Source organism: Pteropus alecto, unplaced genomic scaffold (genome assembly GCF_000325575.1).
Source record: "Pteropus alecto unplaced genomic scaffold, ASM32557v1 scaffold121, whole genome shotgun sequence".
Classification (NCBI taxonomy): Eukaryota; Metazoa; Chordata; class Mammalia; order Chiroptera; family Pteropodidae; genus Pteropus; species Pteropus alecto.
This window is the reverse complement of record NW_006434369.1, coordinates 15,299,968-15,313,917: the sequence shown is the minus strand read 5'-3', so window position 1 is coordinate 15,313,917 and position 13,950 is coordinate 15,299,968. Positions and strand designations below refer to the sequence as shown.

Sequence of the window (13,950 nt, the reverse complement as noted above, 5' to 3'; positions counted from 1 at the left end):
GCATTCCTGTCTGAGAGAAAACCCTATGCAAAGACCTTAAGATAGAAAGAGAGTGATATGTCCTGGGAAGAGAGACAGACAGGGTGCCTGGATGGTGACAAGAAAGATCTGGGTGAAATCACAGACGCAGGAAGGAGCCCAGCGATGCAGGGATTTGTAGGTCCTGGAGAATGCTGTGGGGAAGCGTTGAAGGGTTAGCGCTGCAGGGATGTGGTTCTGTGTTACTTGCTAGAAGGATCGTTCTGGAAGTGGATTGGAGGACACGGCAAGAGAGGAAGCAGCGACTCCTGTTGGACGTCTACTAGGTTAGTCTAGGCTCAAGGCGATGGTGGTCGACATGCCCTGCTTCTTAACCTGTCTGTGGTAAAGGACCACAATTTTTTATTTCTAATCTGTTGTTGATAGATATGTTTATAAATAATAAGCATTTATAAATCACGAGAAACACAAATTTTCAGAGGAATATGGCATCAATGCCAAATCATTCCAAAAGTATTTATGTTCTTAACTCTGCTTTCTGTTCTTACTTTTCCATAGGCTGGCATCAGGCACTCGTCTGAGGACCACCCTTTTGAGTAGCTCCAACTGAGACTACGGCTCAATATCTAATGCTGCAATGAGCATTTTCTATGCACGGAGCAGTGGTGCATTGTTCACATTCCGTTCCAGACACTGTGCCATGCATGAGATAAATAGTGGGACATGAAACAAACGGAGCCTCTGTTTTCTCAGATTTTATAATCTAGTTGTTTTAGGGGAGAAGTGGATGAATTCGAGGCATATTTTGCAGGTGGTCTCCTTGGGACTTACTGGTGGATTGGATGTGGAAGATTTAAGGGGAAGGAGGACTCCAGGCTGACTGTCAGGGATGGGAGTTATCTTTTAGACTTGGCTAGAATATGTGAATTTTGTTTTAGTCTTGAGCTTTTATGTTTCAGAGATGATATACTAATTTCTTAAAAGTGAAATGATTTACATCCTGATGCAGATTTGAAATGAATTTCCAGGGAAGAAATCTGGATGTCTGGGAATAGAACCTTTTAAATTTATATCCTTTTGTACCTTTTGAATTTTGTATTGTTTTTGTATATTACTTATCCAATAAAATGTATTTCAAAATAACTTTCTTATGATAACCAAAATGATAAAATACCTGTGGATAAACTTAAAATAAGAAATGTAGAAGACATAGATGATAAAAACTTTAAAACTCTGAGGGCTGTGGTAGAAGAGTTAAGGAAATGGAAAAAGGAGTTTAGAAAAGAAAACTTAATAGTGAAAGGGATCAATTCTCTGTAAATTAATCTGTAAAATCAATGTCTTCTCAATTTAAAGAGCAATAGGATTTTTGTATTGTTCAGGGAGTGACTTGGCAAAATGATACAGAATTCATCTGGAAAAATAAAAATGTGAGAATAACTTGGAAAATTTTAAAAAGATAAGTAATGAGAGGCAACTAGACTTATTAGATGTTAAAGTACATTATGAAGCTATAGTTATTGAAACATTGGAACTGAAAATTTAAACTTCCTGCTACAGAAGAAGAAATAGGCAAACAGATCAATGGAACTAAATAATGTCCAGAAATAAACTTAACTGGACCTGAAGTTAGATTATAATATGGTTTTTAAATCACTGTAGAAAATAGATTTTTCCCGTAATTTGAATGTTTAGGGAAACAAGGTTAAACAAAATGCATTATCCCTCTTTCACTCATTATACCCAGATAAATTTCAAATTTATCAAAAATTTAAGCATAAAAACAGGAAAAATAAAACCGTGAGAAAACATGAGTAGATTTATTAAGAGTTGTGGAATGGTGAAGACCTTTCTCTAAGCAGTATGTAAATTTAAAAAAAAAAATCATAAAGTAATGATTGATTTTATTATATAAAATTTGAGGTTTTTTCTTTAAGAAAAAGAGAAACTTCCATATAAAGGTAGTCAAAAAATCAACTACAGTCTGGCAACATATATGACCAAGAGACAGCTGCCAATAACAATCTCTATTGTGAAAGAATTTGGATATGTATATAATGGAAAAACTTATCAATCCAGTAGTTTTTTTTTTTTTTTTGTATGTGTAAATTGATAATTTAAGAAAAAAATATACAAATGCTACCAAAGAAGCAAATGAAAATGTGGAGCCTTATTGATAATTAATAAAAAGTATGTCAGTGAGACATTATTTTTGGCCGATTTGGCAAAAAATTTTTTTAAGTGCTTATGAGTGTTTGGGCAAAGAGAAACTCTCTACTAAAACTTAAGATCCACAGACTATCAAAATAGAATGCATGTGCCCTTCCTCCCAGAAATTCCACCATTGAAAAGTTACCCTTCATCTATACTTAGATTTTCTAAGATATGTAGGCATGGTTGCTTATTTCAGTGTCATTTTTCATAGCAAAAACCTGGGAACAGAGCATCTTAGTGAGACACTGTTTAAATAAGTCCCAGCACACACAAATGATAGCATGATTTTGTAACTGTCCAAAGAATGTGCTGACAGGGTAAGAATTCCAGTGCATGTTGTTATTAAATGAAAAGCAAGATGTGGTATATGACTCTGTTTGTGGGAAGAATCAAAAAGAATGTTTTATAGATAGATTAAATAAACGCTACAGTGGTCCCCCCCACCCCTTCATAAAAGGACCACAGGAAACTGTTAACTGTTATAGGAAAAGTGAGAAAAGTGACTAAGATGGAGTTTGAGTTGTGTGTGTGTGTGTGTGTGTGTGTGTGTGTGTGTGTGTGTGTGTGTGTGCCTCATTTTTAACTCAGCAGGAGTTCTGAGTATGAGTTTACAAGTCTCTTTCTTTTTTTCCCTTCCTTTCTTCAATATTTTTTAGTTTTTCCAAGTTTGCAGACAACCTACAGAACCATTTTGTAGGCCATGAGTGGAAAATGAACACTATTCATTCATTTATTTATTCTTCTTTTCCTTCCTTCCTTCCTTCCTTCCTTCCTTCCTTCCTTCCTTCTCTATAATATACACACATCTACACAACCCCCAATAAGTGTTACTTAGAAAAAAATTTCTACAAAATTTTCTTTATTTGTAGATTGGGTATTGGACTCAGGTCAACTGAATTTACTTATCCTGTCCTCTTTAGAATATAAAACTCTGTTAAGATTGAGAACTTTTCAGTTTGTGGCTGTGGTGGATTAATGAGCTAAGAAGAGGACCATGAGCCTTTTTTTAAGCACGGAGGATAGGTGAGAACCTAAAAGTTTGTAAGTGATGGCAACAAGGGGCTCATGATGGATCTATCTGTCAAAAATGAGACAAAAAGCCAACCAGAGACTGCCTTCTTTCACAACTGTAGTGCATTTTTAATCCATGTTGATACAGTATATCCATGGTAGCCCCATGTAAACTGTGGGGGAGGGGAAAATTTCTCCTCTTTTCCCTCTTAGTTTTTCTGGCTGGTGTACTCAAATTGACATGAAGTAGATTAGCAGGAGAAAACAACCAAATTTAGTTATGTATGTACATACCGGGGTTCTATAAAAATATGAGACTGAAGGACAAATCTCAGCTGAGGCTTTTTGCCATCTTGAGCTAAGGAGAAAGGGGCATAGTGGTTTGGATTTACTAAGGCAGTTCACAGGTAGATGAAAAAAAGCAAACGTTTGATAAAGTAATTCTTGCCCGGCCACCCAGAAACGATGAGACACTGAAGGGAGTCCAACAAACAGACTTTGCTAGGTGCCTCCCTGTCTACCACATTTATTTGATATTATAATTATCTATGATGGTAGCTCCCTTCCCGGAGCAGGTCCTCTATCTAAATTCTTTTACGCAGTAAGGGTGAAAATTAAAGGTTCTTCCTGAGTCTTCCGTTTCTTAAAAATAATTTGCTTTAAGTAATCAATATTCCAAAGAGGCATAGTTTGGGGAGCTGAACTCTGTTCCCACTCATGAATTTACCCACTGTTGATTTGTTTGGAGGATAAAAGTTAGTTTAACAACTTTCCATGCATCATAGGATCTTGTGAATGTTTATGGGCTTTGTGCGTACACATATATTCATCCATAAAATAAATTTAGGTACATATAGCTCTTTGACTTTGAATGAGTTTTTTAGGTGTGTCCCATGTCTGAAACTTAATGATAATTTAGAAACAAGCAAATAACTTGGGACCATCTTCTGGAAGCAATTCAGATTATGAATGAAGCTGTAATCCTTCTGAATGCTCCTTTAATTCAAAAGGATGGCAGTTTCATTCATAGTATTCATTTATCCCCACGAAATTAAAGTATAAAAATTTCAATAAGAATTTCTTCTGGGCTTTGCTTGCTGTTAATCTATACTAAGTCTCATAGCTTACTTTTGTGTAGTTTTTCTTTTGTATGTTTCAGAAGACTTTTTATACTTTTTTTATGCTTCATAACAGCTCTGGGAAGTAGACTGGGAATTGTCTTTATTATCTGAGGACTTACTTTTTGACATTTGAGGACAGTATTGCCAACCTAGAAAATAAGTTAACAGTAGTATAAAATATTAGAGCAGGAAAAACCAAGGTAATATCAAAACTTCAAAATTTAGCTCATTTTTATAGCTTCTGTGAATGCGATCTTTGAGTAGGGTTTTGAAAAGTAGGGTTATTCCCAGGATGTGCTATAAAGTGTGGGCCTTTTTCTTTTTGTTCCCTGTTCTGGGCTATTATTCCCTAAATAGCCGTTTCTCAGATTTTCAAGACTACAGTGCCAGGTATTGATTTATCAATTTTAAGAGATCTAACTTGGACTCAAAAAATTGAGTGCCTAATATGCGCAAGTGCTATAAGTGTTGGAGAGAGCAGTATTAAACAGCGAAGTCATAGTCCCTTTCCTGAGGAGCTTCTGACTGGTGCTTCTTGTTGGGAGTGTGTGGTCACCAAAGAGAAAATGTCACTGCTGCCATAGACATTAAGGGAAATGCACATGGCCAAAGAGCACGTAGACATGGCCTCTAACCCAATCTATGGGGGAGTGTGAGTGAGTATGTGTGTGTGTATGAATTTGGAAGGAGTGCACACAAAGCAAATTTATCAGCAAAATACAGATAGCCAATACCCTAAAAACAAACCTTAGCGTTATTCACATAGATAATGGTTTATTAAATGATCATCTGAACTTGTTGTTGGATTTCATCCTCCTCTTGTCTGGGAGGAATATGCCAGACAAATCCCTTTGCCAAAATATGCACAAAGCCCTTCACCCAGGTCCTAGGTTGCCTGTCTGCTGAGAGCTGCAATCCGGATTCAACCTTTTTAGCTATGCTAAAAAGAGAGACTGACATTAGCTAGTTCTGGTTACCCAGATACTTTCTAAATTACTGGTAGTAATATACTTTGCTTTTGTGACTTAATTGGTATGGGGTATGCTGGGGCATTGGGAATTGTAAAGCTTTCCACATCTCAATGTGTAGTAAAATTTGGGAACCTTCAAGCCAATTTATGAAGGCCTTATTATTTTGTTGAGGAATATAGATTTTATCCATAGAGACACTTTGGTACTGAGGGTCACTGAAGGATTTTTAACCAGTAGAGTAACTTGATCAGACCTGTAAATTTGGAAGATCTTGCTGGTTGTTTGGGGAAAATGAATTGGGAGGCTAAGATTGAAGGCAGTGAAACCAGTTAAGGGGCCCTGTAGATAAAGGTGGCCTGATGAGGGGAAAGAGGTAGAGATGAAAAGAGGTAGATGGATCTCTGAGATAGTGCTGAAACAGATTTAGCAGAACTTGTGATGGATTGGATAGGGTGTGTAGGGTGGAGGAGAGTGACCAGTTTGCTTAGGTGGGTGAGAGTAGGGAGAGGAGGGATGGTATGGGGGAAGGGATGTGTTGTTTTCATTTTTCAGCTGGTCACCAGCCTTGATGGTTTCTCCTTCCAGGAAATAGCTGAGGAGGTCCAGGTACAGTTTATATTTTGTTCCTCCTCAGTCTGTATGTTTTTTCTCTAAGGATTAATCATCTTATATATTTATTTGCATAAGAGATCTGCTTGAGGGGAATTCTCCCCACACTTGTGATCCATGGAAATCCCAGTGGCTCAGGGCTTCATGGCATCTAAAGAACTTTTGCTCCCTTTTATTCAAGAAGGAGAAATAGTTGGAGAATACAGATTGCATTACTCATTTCATTTCATTATAATTGAATTGAAAATTTATATTTTATCTGAAAAGTCTTTAGAGAATGTGTGAGGCAGATTTTATATAGCAATCTGGAATTTTTTGAGAAAGAAGTACAATCTATGTATCAAAATTTCAGTTGTGCTCTATTTTGAGAAAATCCAGTATACAAAAATCTTAAATGACAAAGCTGGCAAATTCTGGGTGGAAGTACTTGGTCGATGATGATTTTGCTAATGGGTTCTTGGCTTTGTGAAAAGATATGCTTTAGGAATCTTTCGTAATGTAAGATTTCTACGTTTGTTGAAATGACTTGGATTCAGGAATAATCTTTTGGAATAAGGAACGGCCTACCTGGGTAATATATAATCAACTAATATTGTTATGAGAATCTTAGACAAACATTAATAAAGAATAAGACCCCTTCCCCCCACATAATGCTAGATAATGTAAGACAAGGAAAATCTTCCTTTACATATGTGCTGTCTGACCTTTCCCAATTACTGTAGCTTTTGTGTAAAGTTGTCCTATCCCTTTCCTTGCATGCCATGCCTGTGTAGTGAAATCCACCCCTGTGTGTTACATTTTGGTCTGTTGACATGAATGTGATTCTGATGTCCTAAATTATATTTAATGAAATTCACTATAGATTTATCTAGGTAAATGAATAAGTTTTGAAGCCAGAAATCATAGAGGTAGATGGGAAATTTATTTGATGGTGAGAAAAAGGAGCAATTATCAAAACACAATCTGAAAAGAAGAACCAGTGAACAACCTGAAAAATAGTTAAGACCTGAGCATTAAGTATTTGCAGGGAAGTAATTTCTCTCCCCATCTTCAAAGAAAGAATAATATACCAGCAATAAAACATATATTTCACAAAGCATTGAGATCTATTGTTGGCAACATAATATTTTGAAAAACATTTGTTTTATTTATAAAGAGATTGATTTTTGGAGAAGATGGGAACAGAGGGCACCAGAATACCTAACACATTTATGATAGGCTGGTTATAAATGCATGTTCAGAGGCAAATGCCCATGATAAAAGACCATATAGGAAACTGCTTTATTTAAATGAAGTCATTTCCCTCCTGCCACCTCGCATGACATCAACAAATGAGTCGTGGATGAGAAATAAAGCAGCATATAATGCTGGTGTTCACTCTGTTATCTTGCTAGGGCTTCATTATGGAGAGGGTTGCTGGTGGCTATCTAGATACTTAACTGGCAGTCTTAACTGACTAATGGAGTTATATTCATGTGGGCTGATGTCTGGTTTTAGACATTATTTATAAAGAAAAGATCATTGTAATCAAAACAGCTAGAGAGATTTTTAAATATCAGAAGTACTGCTCAAGATTCATCTAGGTGAGTGGCACTGTAGGAGGGATTAGCTACTTCTCTAAACACTTGCATGTGCTGAGTGTATTTTTCCTGAGTGTAAGTAGTACTTTCAGATAGTATGTTGTAAGCAAAACCCTTGAAATAAACAGATTTTTGAAGGTTCGAATATTATAAACAGGACTATAAAACTACCAAAACAAGACATTAATAAACCAAAAAATTTAATGGGACATGTGAAGAGTTTGGAAGTCCACAGTCTTGTCTTTACAATAAGAAAATAAGGTCAATTATTAAACTGAAAATCAACAACTCTTAGGTACATCAGAGAACTGAGGTCACAGGAGAGACTGCTGCCCTGGCCTATAAAATGGAGAGATAAGTAGATATGAAGAATCAAATCATAGTTTGTCAGAAGCAGAAGTCTAGGAATAGGAAACCACTTTCTCCCACTCCTCCCCACCAGGGCTGGTAAGAACAGTCAAACTGTAAGAGGTGATTTGCCGGAGGCTTGGTATACACAAGCTTGAGAGTTAAAAACTCCCAGGGCCCGGTATTGGGTTAAGGGGGTGTTCATGCTTTTGTGAATTTTACTTCCAGAAATCTCACAAGAGTCTCAGAAAAATCCTCTTTTGTTTCTGGCAGTGGGAGGGGAAAAGTAACCATTTCAATATATATCCAGAGCATTCCATTCTCCTTAACAAAAGCCTGTCCTTAAATAATTTCACTAAAGCGGAACAGACTTGGGTTTTACCAGAGCCTAACTGACGTGGGGGATGGGAAATACTCAATTCCAGCTTCCTTTAGACTTTTGGTCTCACCTAAGGGAGAAAAAGCTGAGACACACTTGTGAAAGTCACAGTTTAGGGACACAGGCTCACTAAAAGACAGAGACCTAATCATAGTACTGTAGAGGGCTCCCTTTCCTCCAACACCATAGCACCACACCAGTCAGCCTCCTGGATAATAACAAGCCATTACAGCTAAAAGAACTTCAAGACTTAGACCCTATTTAAGGGAAAGTCACAGGCAACAGGGACAACATAAACAAGGATACTAGAGGAAATTTTAGTTTCTGATACCACAACTATAACAAACAGTAAACATAGCCTACCTCCTAGCCAAATAAACTGAAAACCTTACACTAGAGGCCTATTTAACTTAATTCTTTTTGCACAATATGTCTGACTTTCAACAGAAAATTCCAAGGCATGCTAAAAGGCAAACACAGTTTGAAGAGACAGATTAAGCATCAGGAACAGAGTCAGATACAGTAGAAATTTTTGAATTATAAGACTGGCCATTTAAAATATAATTAATGTGCTAAAGGCTATAATAGAAAAGGTGGACAAAATGCAAGAACAGATGGGTTCAAGGAGAGGAATGGAAACTCTGGAAAGTTTATGTTAGAAATCAAAAATACTTAAACAAATGAAGAATGTCTTTTGGCTTATCAGTAGACTGAACTGGGCCAAGGAAACAGTCCATGAGTTTGCAGATACACCAATAGAAATTTCCCAAACTGAAAAGCAAAGGGATAAAAGAATGAAGAATACTAGAACAGAATATCTAAGTACTGCCAATTACAAAAGTTGTAATATACAGGTAATGGGAATACCAAAAGGAGAAGAAACAGAAAGAAGAAGAAATATTTGAAATATTCTCATAGTGGCTGAGAATTTTGATGACACACATCAAATTGAAAATCCAGGAAGCTCTGAGAACACTATGCAGGCAAATTCCAAAAAATCTACACGTGGACATATCATTAGAGCCGCAGAAAATCAAAGACAAAGAGAAACTCTTGAAGAAAGCCAGAGGAAATAAACACCTTACCTGTAGTCACAGGGTAGGAATTATACCAGATATTTCTTCAGAAACCATATAAGCAAGAAAAACAAACAAAATTAACCTAGAGTTTTGTATTCAGCAAAATTACCCCTCAAAACTGCAAGAGAAATAAAGACTTTCTCAAGACAAAAATTGAGGGACTATATCACCAGTAGATCATCCTGGCAAGAAATGTTAAAAGTTCTTTAGAGAGAAGGAAAATGATATAGTTTAGAAATATCTACATAAAGAAAGGAAGTGGTTTCTTCTCTGGGTTGTGGTTTCTACATCAGTTTGAGAAAATGCAGCTCAAACTGATGGAATTTAACCCCAAGATCCTGAACAAAATGCTAGCCCGGCAGGGGGTTGCCAGCCTGTGGCTTTTCGTGGACGTGCTGGGGCTGGAGGAAGAGGCTTGTTCCCAGCAGCTACCTGCACGCTGCTGCTGCTGTTTTCCATCATGGCCCAGCATGAGAATTTCAGGAAAAAACAGATTGAGGAACTGGAAGGGTGAGAAGTCAGTCCTCAGGTATACTTCATGAAGCAGACCATTGGGAACTCTTGTGGTGTCATTGGACTTATACACCCAATGACCAATAATAAAGACAAAGGGAACTTGAGGATGGGTCAGTCCTAAAACAGCTTCTTTCTGAAACAAAGTGCTCTGAAGACAGAGCAAAATGCTTTGGAAAGAATGAGGCCTTTCAGGCAGCCCAAGACACCATAGCTCATGAAAACCAATGTCAAGTAGGTGACAAACTGAATTTTCATTTTATTCTGTTTAGCAACGTGGATGGCTGCCTTATGAACTTGATGGATGAATACCAGTTCAGAGGACTTGCTGCTGCAGTATGCTGCCAAGGTCTGCAGACTTTCACTGAGCATAAGCAAGGGAACTCTGCTTTTCTACTGTGGCTCTCTGTAAGGCAGCCTAATGCCCTATGGGAAGAAATACTGTGGATTATCCCCCAGCTGTGTTTGGTGTATTTCTTGCTATGACCTTATAAGCAGCCATTATTAGAGAATTTTAAGCAGTGGTGTGAGTCCCTGGCTGGGTCTTGGGTTTTTAGTCCTGTTACCCAGGAAGCTGATTTTTGGTGACTTAAGGGACTTCGACCATAGTTAGCTTTTTCTTCTTTTTTTTTTTTTTTTTTTTTTTGTCTATTTTAGTTTTTTCCTCTGCTTTTTTCCCCCTATTCTTCTTTTAAATTTTCTCATTTTTATTCATTCTTTTACTTAATTTTGTCCTCATTCTTATTTTTCTTTATTCTACCATTTTTGTTGTCTTAATTTTTATTTTTTGTGTCTTTTTATTTGTTTTATTCGTCAAATTATTTTTCTCGTGATTTTATTTTTTTGTCTTTTTTCTTTTCCCTGTTTCTTTTCCTAATTTTTTTTCTTTACTATTTTTTATTGTAATTTTTTTTAGTTAGGTCTGTTAGAGTAGTTAGTAGGTCACTTAACGGCCATCTCTGCTGATGAGGAGACCCATATTGACAATTATTGGCTCCTCAAGATCCTTGTCCAGAGCAGCTTCTCCAAGGTGATGTTGCCTGGGTATATTATGACTGGGACCCAGGTGGCTCTGATGGTAATTAACAATAATCGGTAGAGTTTTCCAGCTTCTAGAGACAACTCTTTGAAATCTGAAGCTTGGAGGCCTTAAGTAAACTAATATAGTGAAACTATTTGAGGTGATCTAGACATAGGAAACACTCTATCTGGTCATGGTACATGTTAGTGGAGGAGAGATGTCCCAGTACCTGCAAGACCATGGCCACATGAATGAGAAAGAGGCTTGTGGTAAATTCTGCCTTATATTGTCTGTTGTGTAGTACTGTCACCAGAGACCCAAAGCCAGAGAACTTTTTGGTGTTGACCTTAATGTCAGTGTTGCAGACATTGGCTTTAGGAATGAGTTCATCATTATAAGATGAATACCTTCTGTGGCAGTCGCTCTCCCACTTCCTAGTTGGTACTTTTGCCCAGAACTCTTTCAGAGCCATAACTATGATGGCTCCTTGGTAGATATGTGGAGACTTGGAGTCATGCTTTTTTTATGATGGTCTCTTGATTCTTGCCTTTTAGAGAGAGAAATTCAGAATGTACTATGTTTCTAAATGTCCATAGAGAGTGAAAACTTGCTTAAAAAATTTCAGATTCTCAGCCACAGTGAGAAGGGCATTTTAGAGGAAATCATGAGAGCCATGGATAAACATGGGCCCTGGAAAGGAATTGAAACCTTACATCTAGCCACTCCTTGACTATCAGGACCTTTGGCAGACTGAGTCTATGCTGTGTGTGGGCTACAAGTGGGAAGAGAGTGACAACTCATTGATGGGCCTGAAGCATGATGAAGTAATGACCACCCATTGGCTTCAGGGCTGCAAGCATCCCAACTGGAGGAGTACACCATCACCATGAATTCCCTGCTTACAGCTAATCCCACCCACAACTGCAGTCCTTTCCCATCCCATGAGATACAGCCTGGTCTCTGTCAACCCAAATAGCACAGTACTACCATTCCCACCTTTACTTGGTTTTCTAATACAGAAAGTCAGTGGCATGAGGACCAGGAAAAGCGATTGGCTTAAAGACGAAGACTACCACCCAAGCACAGCACCTCCACCATGGCTCTCTGGTCTCCCCAGGCACCCATAATAGCAACAATGGCAGTGGAGCCTCAGGCAGACCCATCTTCCTTCAGCTGTATGTGCATGGTCTGGCCAGCTCAGAGGACTTTGTCCAGTGGAGGATGTAGTACAAACTGCTGTGGGTTTCTTTCCATGGGTTTAAATTAAGAAGCTTTCTGGCACCTTCATGGCATTCAAAAACATGGCCAAAACAGCTATGAAGCTTAAGTGTATGGGATTGCCAAGAGCCCCTGTGAAAAACAGGAAAGGCCGGCCTTCTACTCATACCTGGTGAAACTTCAGAGACTGAACTATTTTTGTGGAGCATTTCTCCCCTTTCCTGCTCTTCCTTTCTTGTCTTCTGTGTTCGTGGGGAGGACAGTTGGTTCCATAGAAATACACACAATAAAAAAAATTTACTGTCTTCTCAGTTGCTTAATGATGGACTATGGGAGGTGATTGCTAATTTGAATAGTTCACATATATGCTTGTCTTAGAGACTCTAAAATTGTCACTTCCTTGAGCAGATTGTGTAAAATGATATTAACACCAACAAATAATAATAGCATTTACTGTTGTCCAGAGACTTTAACATTCCAATTCATTTTAGCCACAAATACCCATTTAGCAGATTAGTAAATGAATGCTGAGGGAAGTTAAGTAGCTTGTTGACATCACGGAGCTGGTGAGTGGCAGAGTTTGTGTCCTAAGCTTGCCCTCTTAATCTGGTGCTCTGCGGTCTGTGGTCTGTAGTGTCTTTTTTTTTTTTTTTTGGTATCCTTTTAAGATTGGTTATACTGTGTTTCTTATATGGATGATTCAGTCATATGAGAGATGAGACAACCAACCACTTTTCAGAGCTCCTGTGATTTAATTTGTCTTCAGTCCCCTAAGTTCTTCTCTGCACAAGCAGGACAACTCTACTTCAAAATTATGGAAGAAAAATAAAGCTTTCCAGAATGCTGGAAGCACTAAGGGCATATGAAACCCTATTTAGCATAAGGGATAGTGCCTTATAGCCCCTTCAGTATGGAAATTGGTCTCTCCAATATTATTACAGCTTTTGGAGTAGTCTAATCCAGATCTAAACCAGGAGGCAGTGGGTAGAGCAGGGTGGTCTCCTGCTTCTGTCCTGTCTCTTGTTAGACTCCTTACAAGTGAGCCAGTGTGGAGTGATGACTTCATGTTGAACATCTGTTGTATATTTGAAATTTACTTGTTCAGTTGGAAGAGCCCCTTTTTGTAGCCCAATTATCTTCTATTAATGTACAAACAAACATCCAAATAGTTCATATTTTGATTCCTGAGGGGATATTAGGAGCTGGATATGAATATAAGATGTATAGGGAGTATTTGTCAAACTAATGTATTTTGTGGGTAGCTACTATGTGCTTGCATAGTATAAGAGCCAGAAAGGTGAGTAAAGTATACTTGTCTCCAAAGAGCAAACACTAGTTGGAGATTCTTTCACAAGTATTTATTATGTGCCTAGTGCCAAGCGAGTAATAAAGCTTCTCTTTACTTTAAGTTGTTGAATGGTGCAGATGAGTATAGAGGATGGGCACTTAATACAGCCTGAGGAGGATGAGGTTAGGCTGGTGGAAAGTAGAAGGAAGGTGAGGCTTTCTAAAAGAAGTGATGATTGACTGGTGGATGGGTGGGAGTTAGCTGGCTGAGGAAGGAAGAGGGCAGGACAGGCCTTTAAAGATTTGGGCCTGAGAAGGATAACAAAATGTACATTTTAGGGGTATATTTCAGCAATGAGCTGTATGTGTGGAGAAAACAGCACTCCTTTTACCTGGAAAAGTAGGGCCAAGGAAATAAATTCCCAGCTGTTGGGGGCCAGCAGAGGCAGACAGCATGCTTCACCCACTTTCTTGGGTGGCCTAGAGCATAGACACTAATTGAGAAGATTTCAGGCATACAAACTTAGTACTTCCCAGAAGATGTTCTAATGCCATATGATAGGTTCTGAGGTCAAATTGGTTCAGAAAATACAAATATCCATTGTGAATCTTTAGAGAGG

General features: G+C 38.0%; 1 protein-coding gene and 1 pseudogene across 10 annotated transcripts in view; both read left to right on the top strand.

Annotated features, from left to right (window-relative positions):
* FARS2 (phenylalanyl-tRNA synthetase 2, mitochondrial) overlaps window positions 1-13,950 on the top strand; it is a 470,462-nt gene that overhangs the window by 46,214 nt on the left and 410,298 nt on the right. The window lies entirely within an intron of this gene.
* On the top strand, window positions 9,594-10,290 carry LOC102895136 (annotated as a pseudogene).